General features: G+C 56.7%; 1 pseudogene; it reads left to right on the forward strand.

The window, feature by feature from the left end:
- LOC129355489 (ras-responsive element-binding protein 1-like) overlaps nt 1-10,991 on the forward strand; it is a 40,691-nt pseudogene extending 29,700 nt beyond the window's left edge.
- Nucleotides 10,992-12,218: the final 1,227 nt, after the last annotated feature.

The following is a 12,218-nucleotide window of genomic DNA, read 5'->3' on the forward strand; positions in this document are numbered from 1 at the left end:
GGACTCCAAAGACGACGGCTCGGCCTTCATCTGCCCTCTGCGACAAGAACTGCCAGACGCAGCACCAGCTCACCATGCACATCCGACAGGTAGGCCCCGCCTCCGCAGGTCCGACCCACACACACCGACACATTCTGACGCACTCCTCCGCCCGCAGCACAACGCGGACGCCGGCGCCACCGACCACTCCTGCAGCATCTGTGGGAAGTGTCTGAGCTCGGCTTCGTCTCTGGACCGACACATGCTGGTCCACAGCGGGGAGCGGCCCTACAAGTGCACCGTCTGCGGCCAGACCTTCACCACCAACGGCAACATGCACCGGTACACACACACACACACACACACACACACACACACACACAGCAGGCCAATCAGAGCGGAGAACAGTCTCCAGCCCAGCACAGAATCGTCCTGGTTGTTTCCAGCTGCTGCAGCCTGAGGCGATGGGGGAGACAGGAAGTGGGCAGCAGATTCAGATCCAGCCGCCATCACACCCACCAGAGCTCCACCCGGCCAATTATCGGCCGGGGCTGACGACCCGTCAGGCTGCAGGAAGAGGCCGGGTCCAGAATCGGCTCTTAGTAACCAGTAGCGGGTCCCAGCAGCTGTCCCAGTCCTCCCAGTCCTCCCAGCGCTCCCTGTTGGCAGCGCTGTGGTTCTGAGGGTTTCTGTCGGCCTGCTGGCCGTGGGCAGGAAGGAATGACGGAGGCTGACAGACACACAGCCGTTATTCTGCTCCAACACCGCGATCTGTTACCGTCATGGAATCAGACTTTCAGTTCAGATCTGAAGGCCGAACCACGATTAGAGTAAAATATTTAATAAAAGGAAAGGAGGAGGAGAAGGAACAACTCGGGGAGAAACAGCAGATAAACCCGACAAGTCAGCAAAAAGCAGCAGAGACGCTGCAGCAGGAAGAAACTTTACAACAAGAATGAAAGCAGAGAAAGAATCAGAAAGAGGATTCACTGAACAAGAATCTGTTCTTTTCATCAAACATTTATACAAAATATCTTCAATAACAGCTTATCAATGACAGCTTATTGATAACAGATTATTGATAACAGATTATCAATAACAGCTTATTGATAACAGATTATCAATAACATCTTATCAATGACAGATTATCAATAACAGATTATCAATAACATCTTATCAATGACAGATTATCAATAACAGATTATCAATAACAGATTATCAATAACAGCTTATCAATAACAGCTTATCAATAACAGATTATCAATGACAGATTATTAATAACAGATTATCAATGACAGATTATCAATAGCAGCTTATCAATAACAGATTATTGATAACAGCTTATCAATAACAGCTTATCAATGACAGATTATTAATAACAGATTATCAATGACAGATTATCAATAACAGATTATCAATGACAGATTATCAATAACAGCTTATCAATAACAGATTATCAATAACAGATTATCAATAACAGATTATCAATAACAGCTTATCAGTAACAGTTTATCGATAACAAATCGATAACAGATGATCAATAACAGATTATCAATAACAGATTATCAATAACAGATGATCAATAATAGGTGATCAATAACAGCTCCATTAGTTTGACGTCACTGATCTTCATAGCAGAAACAGGAAATAAAGTCGTAGTTTGCTGTAGTTTGATCTGCAGGGCAGCAACAGACAGGAAGTATCAGACATTATAAAATGATTTAATAACAGCAGAGGGGCTGATGGGTAATGTAGTTCCCTAGCAGGCTGCTGGCAGAGCACAACATGTGGAAACATCGTCTGCTTTGAATGTTTAAGGCTGAGAGATGAAAACTGATGGAAATGTTTCCTCTGGTCCACTGGTCACCAATCCTTCCTCCTCTTCCTCCTGCTCATCCTCCTCTTCCTCCTGCTCATCCTCTCTTCCTCCTGCTCATCCTCCTCTTCCTCCTGCTCATCCTCCTCTTCCTCCTGTTCATCCTCATCCTCCTCTTTTTGCTCCTCTTCTCCTGTTCATCCTCCATCCTCTTTTTGCTCCTCTCCTCTTCCTCCTCATCTTCATCCTCCTCCTCTTTTTGCTCCTCTTCCTCCTCCTCTTCCTCCTGTTCATCCTCTTCCTCCTCCTCCTCCTCCTCCTGCTCCTCCTCCTCCTCCTCTTCCTCCTCCTCATCCTCCTCCTGTTCATCCTCCTCCTCTTGCTCCTCCTCCTCCTTCCTCATCCTCCTCATCCTCTTCCTCCTGCTCCTCTTCCTCCTGCTCATCCTCCTTCCTCCTCTTCCTCTTCCTCCTCCTCCTCTTCCTCCTCCTCCTCCTCCTTCTTCCTCTTCCTCCTCCTCCTCCTCCTGTTCATCCTCCTACTCTTGCTCTTCCTCCTCCTGCCCATCCTCCTTCCTCTTCCTCCTCCTCCTCTTCCTCCTGCTCATCCTCCTTCCTCCTCTTCCTCCTCCTCCTCCTCCTCTTCCTCCTGCTCATCCTCCTCCTCTTCCTTCTCCTGTTCATCCTCCTCTTCCTCCTGCTCCTCTTCCTCCTCCTCATCCTCCTCCTCTTCCTCAATGTTTTCTCAGGTCTTAACTTTCTTCCTGACTCTTCTGTCAGTCTCACTTTCCTCTCAACTTTTTATGTTTCCATCCCTCCTCTCTCCCTCTCTCTCTCTCGCTCGCTCTCTGCTGACTCTGCGAGTTTGCTGCTCTCTGATTGGACGGTTCAGGGGTCATGGGTTTGTTTGCAGCAGCCTCTGCTCCCTGATTGGGCCCCCGCCTCCCTGCGTTCTGATTGGTTGATGAGCGTCTTCCTGTCAGCTGCTCCAGATCTGCTGACTGACTATCAGGACCTCTTATGGTCGTCCAGCCGGCTGCCTGAGGCCGCTATTAATAGCTGACACCTCGGAGCCCCTCTGCCTCTTTTACTCATTTTCCTCACTGGTTTCTAGCAACCTTCCTCACCTTCCTCTCCATCTCCTTGTGTCCTTTGTTCTTGCTCCCTTTTTGTCTCCTCAATATTTCTATTCTGTCCTTCCTCTGTCTCTTCATCTCAGTCACAATCTGCTGGCTCCGCCCACTTCCTGTGGACTCCGCTGGCTCCGCCCACCATGCTGGCTCCGCCCACCATGCTGGCTCCGCCACCATGTTTTCCCAGAGTTTCTCCTGCAGCTCCTTCCTGATGAAGATGATGACCTTTGACCTCCTCTCCCCCTCAGGCACATGAAGATCCATGACAAAGACCCGGCCAGCGGCCTGGTGCCCCTCAGCAGCCCCCCGTCCCCCACCAAGCGCCGCCGTCCCTCCATGAAGCGGCGCCAGGGCCTGGAGGACGACCTTGGAGACGAGCCGCCCGCCAAGAAGGTAAGAGCCCGTTCCTCCTGCCGGTCCGCCCGGCGCCGCTCAGGGAACCAACAACCCGGCTCTGTGTCCAGGTGACGGAGGAGGGGGGGCGGACGAGTCGGCGGCGCGCCGGGGGCGGAGGAGGAGCTGCTGCCTTGTCCCATCTGCTTCAAGACCTGCAGCTCCAGACTGGACCTGGACGCCCACATGGACACGCACCCGGACACCCTGCTGAGGTACGGAGGCACCAGTTACAGTCGGGTCGGGTTGGATTCTTCAGACCCCATCTAAACTCACGTTCTGCTCCAGAACCGGCCCAACGAGTCCGTGTTCTGCTGGGTTCCTTTCACATTCAGATGTGCTGTGTTGAAAGATGGTTGGATGTTTAGTTGGATGTTTGGTTGGATGAGTTGGGTAAAGGAGGAGGCACTCTGACAGGCTGTGTTGTCATTCATGGACAAAGAAACTAGAGATGGAGGGATGAGAAACTGGAAGCAAGAAAGTGATGGTCAGAATAAATTGATGAAGTGATGATAAAGAAGGAAAAAATAATGAATAGAAAAGAAAAGCTGGAAAGAGGTGAGCAGGCGGCGCTGAGCTCGTTATGGAGGGAGGAGAATATTTAGAGGTAAATCCTCGTTAATCAGCCGTAAGAGGATCGACTGGAGGAATGGAGGGAGACGAGGAAGGATGGAGTCGCGGTTTAATGGAGCAGCAGGAGGAGAAAGAATTTCAAACTTTTGAGGATCGAACTCCTGATGTTCCGGTTCGGTTCTGCTGGTCCGGTTTCAGTTCCAGGACCTGGTTCTGCAGCTCAGTCCGTTATCAGGTGCTGATATCAGATGCTGTTGGCTGTTTCATGCAGCAGAACCCATCCAGGATCCAAATGTTTCCAGGAACTGGAACCAAACGGGTCATAAAGCTGAAGAGATGAACTGGTACTGGGTTAATGTCCAAATCATTGCTAAAGAATCGTTACAGAGAGTAAGACCAATGACTCCGCCCACTGCCCCCTAAACACACCCTGACTCCACCTATTGCCCCCTAAACACACAATGACTCCACCCCACTGCCCTAAACACACCCAGACTCCACCCACTGCCCCTAAACACACCCTGACTCCACCTATTGCCCTAAACACACAATGACTCCGCCCACTGCCCCCTAAACACACCCTGACTCCACCTATTGCCCCCTAAACACACAATGACTCCACCCACTGCCCTAAACAAACACTGACTCCGCCCACTGCCCCTAAACACACCCTGACTCCACCTATTGCCCCCTAAACACACAATGACTCCACCCACTGCCCCCTAAACACACCCTGACTCCACCTATTGCCCTAAACACAATGACTCCACCCACTGCCCTAAACACACACTGACTCCGCCCACTGCCCCCTAAACACACCCTGACTCCACCTATTGCCCTAAACACACCCTGACTCCACCCACTGCCCTAAACAAACCCTGACTCCGCCCACTGCCCCTAAACACACCCTGACTCCGCCCACTGCCCCCTAAACACACCTGACTCCACCTATTGCCCTAAACACACCCTGACTCCACCCACTGCCCTAAACAAACCCTGACTCCACCCACTGCCCCTAAACAAAGATGTTCAGATTTAAATCTAATTCTGTCTGGTTTCTGCTCGCCAGGTGTGATCTCTGCTGCCTCTCTTTCCGGACACACCGTGGACTGCTACGGCACAACGCGGCGGTCCATAAGCTCCTCCCCCAGGACCCCAGTGGCCGCCCCTTCATTCAGAACAACCCCTCCATCCCCACCGGATTCAACGACCTGGCCTTCATCGACTTCTCCTGCAAGAAGTTTGCTCACATTGCTCAGGTGCGTCCCGCCGTCCCGTGGTCGGTCCGGCTCCACCTCGCCATGCCACGGTTCCGCCGGCGCTCTGACCCGTCCGTCTGTCCATCCCTTCAGGTGTGGTGTGAGACCAACCTGCGGCGCTGCATCAGTAAGTTCCACCGCTTTGTCTGCGACTCCTGCGACAAGGCGTTCCCACTGCGCTCCGCCCTGGACCTCCATAAGACCGCCTCCCACCCGGACCGACCCGCTGAGGCCGCCGAGAAGCAGAAGGAGAACAGAGAGGCGCGGGCCGACGAGGAACGCCAGGAAGCGGGGAAGCCACCATCAGAGCAGAGCAGCTTCCTGGAGGCCCTGGGCCTGCAACACTTCTCCAAGGTTTGCTCCTCTCCTGCTTCCTGAGGCGCAGAGCTGCCGGTTCTGGTTCTGATGCCAATGTTCTCACGTTGCAGGTGAAGTCCGGTCCGACCGACGACGAGATCCATCAGGCCCACCTGGACAGCATCAAGGTGATCCACGTGGAGCCTCCATCCTTCAGCCTCCTCAGGAGTCGGCGTCGGCCTTGCTGTCCGGCGGCCTGGGGGTGGCCCTGGGTCTGGGCGGCCTGGCGGCGCTCAGCATCCGCTGCTGGAGGCGTCCGGCTCCGCCCTGCAGGGCCTGTCGCACCGGGACGCCCTCAGCCTGCTGTCGCTGCAGCCCTTTCAGGCCGGCTTCCTGCTGCAGCCGGAGGGAGGCGCCGCCACCGCCGGCACCGCCTCCTCCAGCTGCAAACCAGGAGAGTCCGGCGGCTCCGGAGTCGTGGAGCTGGCCGACATCCAGCAGATCCTCAAGGTGGCCGCCGCGCCCAACCAGATGGGGCTGCCTCCGCTGGCCAAGGCGCCGGCTTCACAGGTCGGTCCCTCACCAGCTTCTCCCAGTCTGACCTCCATACTAGTTCTTCTCTCTAACTGGTTCCGTCCTCCAGGTCAGCTCTCGGGTCAGAAGGCGATGCCACCGCTGAAGCCCAAGCCTCCCATCAGCCCCCCGCTCCAGCCTGAGCACCACCACCCCGCCGCCCCTGCAGAGCTCCCAGCAGGCCTCACTGGGCTGCATCAGCCCCAGCCTGCCCGCCCACTCCTTCCATCTTCAAGACGCCCTCTCTTCCTCGGCTCACATGGAGGCCGAGTCGATGGCGACGCCAGCACGCCGCTGTCCGACTCGCCGCCCACCGCCACCACGCCGCTCCAGGAGGAGGCGGGGCTAAGCGTCAGGAAGGCGGGTAGCAAAGCGGGGAGCGCCGCCTCGGCTAAAGGCTCGTTCCCCTGCCGCTTCTGTGACCAGGTGTTCGCCGTCTCCGGCGCCCTGCAGGCCCACATGCGCTTCCACCTCGGCATCCTGCCCCACCAGTGCAACATGTGCGACTACGTGGCGCCGGACAAGGCCACTCTGATCCGCCATCTTCGCACGCACAGCGGCGAGCGGCCGTACGTCTGCCGCATGTGCCACTACCCCTTCACTGTCAAGGCCAACTGCGAGCGCCACCTCAGAAAGAAGCACGCCAAGACGTCCAGGAAGGACATCGAGAAGAACATCAAGTACGTCACATTCAGCAGCGGCGGCGGCATCACCGCGGCAACCACCACACAGGAAGCGGAGGCGGGCTGCGAGACCACCTGCCGGTTCTGCGGCGAGGACCTGAAGACGTACCGCGCGCTGCAGATCCACCTGCGCACGCACAACGGCTGCCAGAGGAAGCCGTTCGAGTGCCGGCGCTGCGGCGCCGCCTTCCTGGCCAAGCGGAACTGCATCCACCTGCTGAAGCAGCACCCAGAGGTCCAGGAGCGCGAGATCGAGGGCCACATCACCACGCTGCTGCCCTCCACCGCCGCCGTCGCCGCGCTCAACGGCCTGGGAACGGTGAAGGCGGAGGAGCTGGTGTTCCCGGCGGAGCTCGACCAGCCGCTCGACTTCTCCGCCAAGGGCCGGAGCAGCCGGACGGCGTCTCCGGCCATCAAGACGGAGAACGCCTCGCACGGCTTCGACAGCGCCGACCCGGACCAGCCCATCGACCTGTCCATCCCCAGCAAGCGTCAGCGCCGGGAGGCCGTCGGCGGCACGGAGCTGAAGACGGAGCAAAGCGCCATCGTGGAGCAGCAGCTCGCTGCGTCTCCAGAGGAGAAGGCGGCGAGCGGCGTTCTTCCTCTGCAAGCTCCGCCCCCACCGGGCTGCTACCAGCTGCCTCCTCCCGCCGGCCGGGTGCAGCGCCTCAAACCGCTGCTGCCCAAGCCCTCCGCATCCTCGCCGCCTTCGGTGAAGGATCTGGCGCCGCTGGCCTCCATCGCTCAGATCATCAGCTCTGTGTCCGCAGCGCAGGGCATGCTGGATGGCGCCGCCCAGACCACAGCGCCGTCCTCACAGCATGAGGGCGAAGCCTCCGGACCCGCCGCCCTGGAGCCGCCCAGCGACGACGTGTCTGAAGGATCCTCCAGGTACTTCCCCTTCTTCTGCCGAACTTCGCCACCATCGGCAGCGTCTGACTCTTCCTCTCCTCACAGGCGGCGGGCGCGGAAGAAGCCAGCCGCTCTGGCGATGAGGGAGAAGGCAGTGAGCGGCGGCATCGACCTGGAATCCAGCGGGGAGTTCGCCAGCGTGGAGAAAATGCTCGCCACGACCGACGCCAACAAGTTCAGCACCTACCTGCAGACCGGGGCGGCTGAGCCGGCGAAGAGGCCCGAGACGGCGCCGGCGGCACCAGAACGGGCCGCGGCCGCCGGAGTGGAGGAGAGGGAGGGAAGGGCGAGAGAGGAGGGGAAGCCAGCGGTGGCCATGACGGTTCCTCAGACTAAAGGAAAGAAGAATGCCTACTCCAACTCGGTCCAGAAGATGACCTGCCCGTTCTGTCCGCGCGTGTTCCCCTGGATGAGCTCGCTGCAGAGACACATGCTAACGCACACAGGTAACCCGCCGCACAGACTGCTGCAGCAGCGCGGCAGGAAACCACGCGGCGAACTCAACCATCTCTCCGTCTCCCTCAGGCCAGAAGCCGTTCCCGTGTCCGCGCTGCGACGCCTTCTTCTCCACCAAGTCCAACTGTGAGCGCCACCTGCTGCGCAAAGCACGGCGTGACGCACCGGACGCTGCGACGCAACGGCGCCATCGTGAAGAAGGAGGGGGATGACGGCTCGCACGAGAGCGCCGGTACGGACCCCAGCCACTCCCCTGTGGTTTACCACCCGGTCCCTGCCGCCACCCTGAGCCTCGTGTTGAACCCCGGGTCGCCTCCTCCTGACGGTTCCTTTGTGTTTCTGCAGAGAGCCAATCAGAGACAGAGCAGCTGCCACCAGAAATCAAGGATCTCACCCCAGAATCAGCCCCCGCCTCCATGGTCAACAGCCCCGCCCACTCTGACGTCACTCCATTAAGCCCACCCCCAAAGCAAGCCAAGGTCAGCCAATGAAAACATTTCAATCTGTTAATGCCTCAACTATAAACAGTAAGCTAATGCTAACGCTAATGTTCATGCCTCAGGCTGCAGTCCACCTGCAGAGCAACAAGACACAGAAATCAGTGAGCAGCCTGACCAACAGGGGGCGCCAGAGACCAAAGGCACAGCAGCCAAACAGCCTCCGCAGAGCAGCAAGGTAACAGCCTGTCAGACATGATTCAGGGCTAAAACATTTACTGTCCGTTTAAATCCCTCGGCTGCCCTCATAATGCCTGATTTTACATCTCATTAAGTTATTACCTGTTCTGTTAGATGTTAAATTGATTTGAACACGACTAACCCGCTTAGCTTAAATTTAGCTATGATGCTAACTAGCTACACAGCTAACTTTGTGATGCTAATTAATCTATTTCATCCCAAACTCATTTAAGGAATGACAACCTGAACACACAGGTAGAACACACACCTGAGATTTATCTGCAGAGACAAATAATTATATTATTACGATAAAATTGTATTTAATGGTCATTTATTTCATTTGATATTTAATGTTGGCCTTCAGGGGTCACATTATTCTGACCCCACATTTGGGGTGAATTTACAGATATCAGTCTGATTCCACAGTCGGCCCATTTCAGCCGACTGCCTCCCATAAACCACATGCACTACACACTCCGACCACCAGATGGCAGCACACCGAATAGTATCTTTAGCATAACGACCAACATGTCTTCCGCTCTTCAGGCCGAGAACATGGACGACGACGACTGCCACAGCAACAAGAGTCTCGACCTGAACTTTGGCAAGAAGCTCATCGACTTTAAGCTCTCCACTTCCTCCTCAAGCTCCGCCCCTCAAGAAGAGCCACGCCCCCTGACTCCATCAGCCACACCCCAAGATGCCACGGAGGTCCCCGAAGACCAGGACAAGCCGGCGCCTCTCTTCCTCGCCCGGCAGCCCAGCAGGGAAGCAGCAGCCCGACAACAAACACGTCTGTCGGGTTTGTACGAAGAGTTTCCGCTTCGCAACGACTCTGGCTCGCCACGAGAGGGCGCACCTCTCGGAGGAGGAGCAGGCTGCGGCGGTGACAGAGGAAGAGGAGGATCCTTTACCTGCAAAGGAGGAGGAGGAGAGCAGAGCTGCTCAGCCGGAGGCAGAGGAGAAGGAGGCGGACATGGAAGAAGATGATGGAGGAGAGCGGGAAGGAGAGAGCGACAGAGGCGAGAGCGGAGAGTCAGAGGAGGAGAAGGAGAAGGAGGAGAGGAGCGACGAAGAGGCGTCAGAACCAAAGAACAGCGAGGGAGGAAGGGTGGACAAGAGGAAGAAGATCTGCACCGAGTGCGGGAAAAGATTCTGGTCTCTGCAGGACCTGACGACATGAGGTCACATACAGGTGAGATAGACCCCGCCCCCTGGACAGGTAGACCCCGCCCCCTGGAGAGAGATAGACCCCGCCCCTGAAGACAGGTAGACCCGCCCCCTGGAGGCAGGTAGACCCCGCCCCCTGAAGACAGGTAGACCCCGCCCCCTGAAGGCAGATAGACCCCGCACCCTGGAGGCAGATAGACTCCGCCCCCTGAAGGCAGATAGACCCCGCCCCCTGGAGGCAGATAGACCCCGCCCCTGGAGGCAGATAGACCCCGCCCCCTGGAGGCAGATAGACTCCGCCCTGAAGGCAGATAGACCCCGCCCCCTGGAGGCAGATAGACCCCGCCCCCTGGAGGCAGATAGACCCCGCCCCCTGGAGGCAGATAGACTCCGCCCCCTGAAGACAGATAGACCACGCCCCCTGGAGCCTTTACGCTCAGATTTTTAGCGGAGGGAGGAAGCTGTGGTTGCCATGGTGACCCCTCCTCTGTCTGTCCCAGGTGAGCGGCCCTACCAGTGCCAGACGTGCGAGCGGACCTTCACCCTGAAGCACAGCCTGGTCCGCCATCAGCGGATCCACCTGCGGCCGCGCGGCGCCGACGGCGACGCCAGCGAGGACGGGACTCCTGCGCCCCCACCCCCACCTCCACCTGCCCGCCGTCCGAGAACGAGAGCGAGTGCGGCAGCGGCACGGCGGGGACCAAGGAGCTGGAGGAGGAGGAGGACTGCAAGGAGGAGGTCGAAGGTCAGCGGGAGGGTTCCGGGTCGGCGGAGGAGGAAGATGTGGAGAAACGGTCGGATCCGGCCCCGCCGCCTGCTCCGACCCCCCCCCAAGCTACTGAATCAAAGACGAGCACCAGCACCGACTCACCCGCACCACCGGACGGCGCCAAAGATCCCCCAGCTGCCCAGCAGGGGGCGCCGCGGCAGACGGCTTCATCCAGGGGCTGCTGGAGATCCACAACCAGCCGCCGCTGGAGCGCCGGCTGCCCAATGGAGAGCCCCCCCTGGTGGGCGCAGACTGAGGGACCCCCATCACCGCAGTGCCATACGACCGAAGGACGACGATGATGACGACGATGATGACGACGATGATGATGATGCAAAAACCAGCGTGTAAAATCTTCCCCCAAAAGACAGAACCTCGTTTTCTTGAAGTGCCTTACTACTAGTCCAACTTCTAAAGATGTTTTTGTTGCTATATCTTTATCTGCGTTATTCCGGAGGATGGATCTAAATTTTTATAGCTTTTTATGATGACAGTGATTTACTATTTTTGTGCGGGAAATCTATATTTCAGCAATAAAAAGATTAAATGATTACGATTTATTGTTCTAGATTTGTGTTTTGAGAATCGATGATCAACGTGGAGACGCGGACGGACTTGGGAACTGTTCGGGTCGAACCGGAGCGGCGCCGGACTTCAGTTGCTCCGGTTTGAACATCATGTTTCAGATTTAGACTGAATGGAGTGGCGCCTGGCGGCGGGACTGAGGAAAGCTGTTGTAACTGGAAACCTGCGGGTTTAACTGCCGGCTCTGCTGGCTCATGGAAATCTTCAGACTGATCCGAGTGCCTGGGGGGGGCGCCGTCGTTCCTGTTTCAGACCCATCACACTACCCCCCCAGAGGCGTTTCTCTCATCATGATTCTCAGTTGATTCCAGGCCGCCGCGCCGCGCCGCGCCGCCGCCCGGCTCTCTCTGCATGTTTTGCATTCATATTTAGGTGTGTTTGGGGGGGAAGCTTCTCGTTTTGTGGATTTTCTTTTTTTAACTGAACAAATTGAACGTTTGTTTTTGTGTGTTTTTCAGTGTGAATGTGGCCCCTGGCCTGACTCTCATTGTCGCCCCCTAGTGTTTGTTTTAGGGTAACTCGCAGGGCCTCCGGCATGCTAACACGTAGCGTAACACCTGTTAGTTCAGTTTTCAGTTTACCTCAACTTTTGCTCTTTAACTGAAGCTGTTAGCAAATCCAACGTCTTCCTCCCGGGTCGCCCGGTTAAACCGAGGCGGCCGCCGCTAACGAGCGCTAACAGGCGCTAACGAGCGCTAACTTGTCCAGTGTGGGCGGGGCATGTCGGAGGTGTTTGGTGGCTCAGACCACGTGTTGCTGTTTTCAGCTCCGTGTCTCAGAGCAGGAGACACTAGATGGGTGAAGCATCATCCAGACAATCTGACCTTCAGCTCAGTTGAACCTGCATTTACTCCTTCAGTATTATCGTCTGTCTGTCTGCCGTTTTCCTGTCCGGGTTTCATCTCCTCTCCGCCTCCACGCCTATTTCCTTTGGAAACGTCTGA

This window comes from Poeciliopsis prolifica, unplaced genomic scaffold, assembly GCF_027474105.1.
Source record: "Poeciliopsis prolifica strain line A6 unplaced genomic scaffold, Auburn_PproV2 SCAFFOLD136, whole genome shotgun sequence".
NCBI lineage: Eukaryota > Metazoa > Chordata > Actinopteri > Cyprinodontiformes > Poeciliidae > Poeciliopsis > Poeciliopsis prolifica.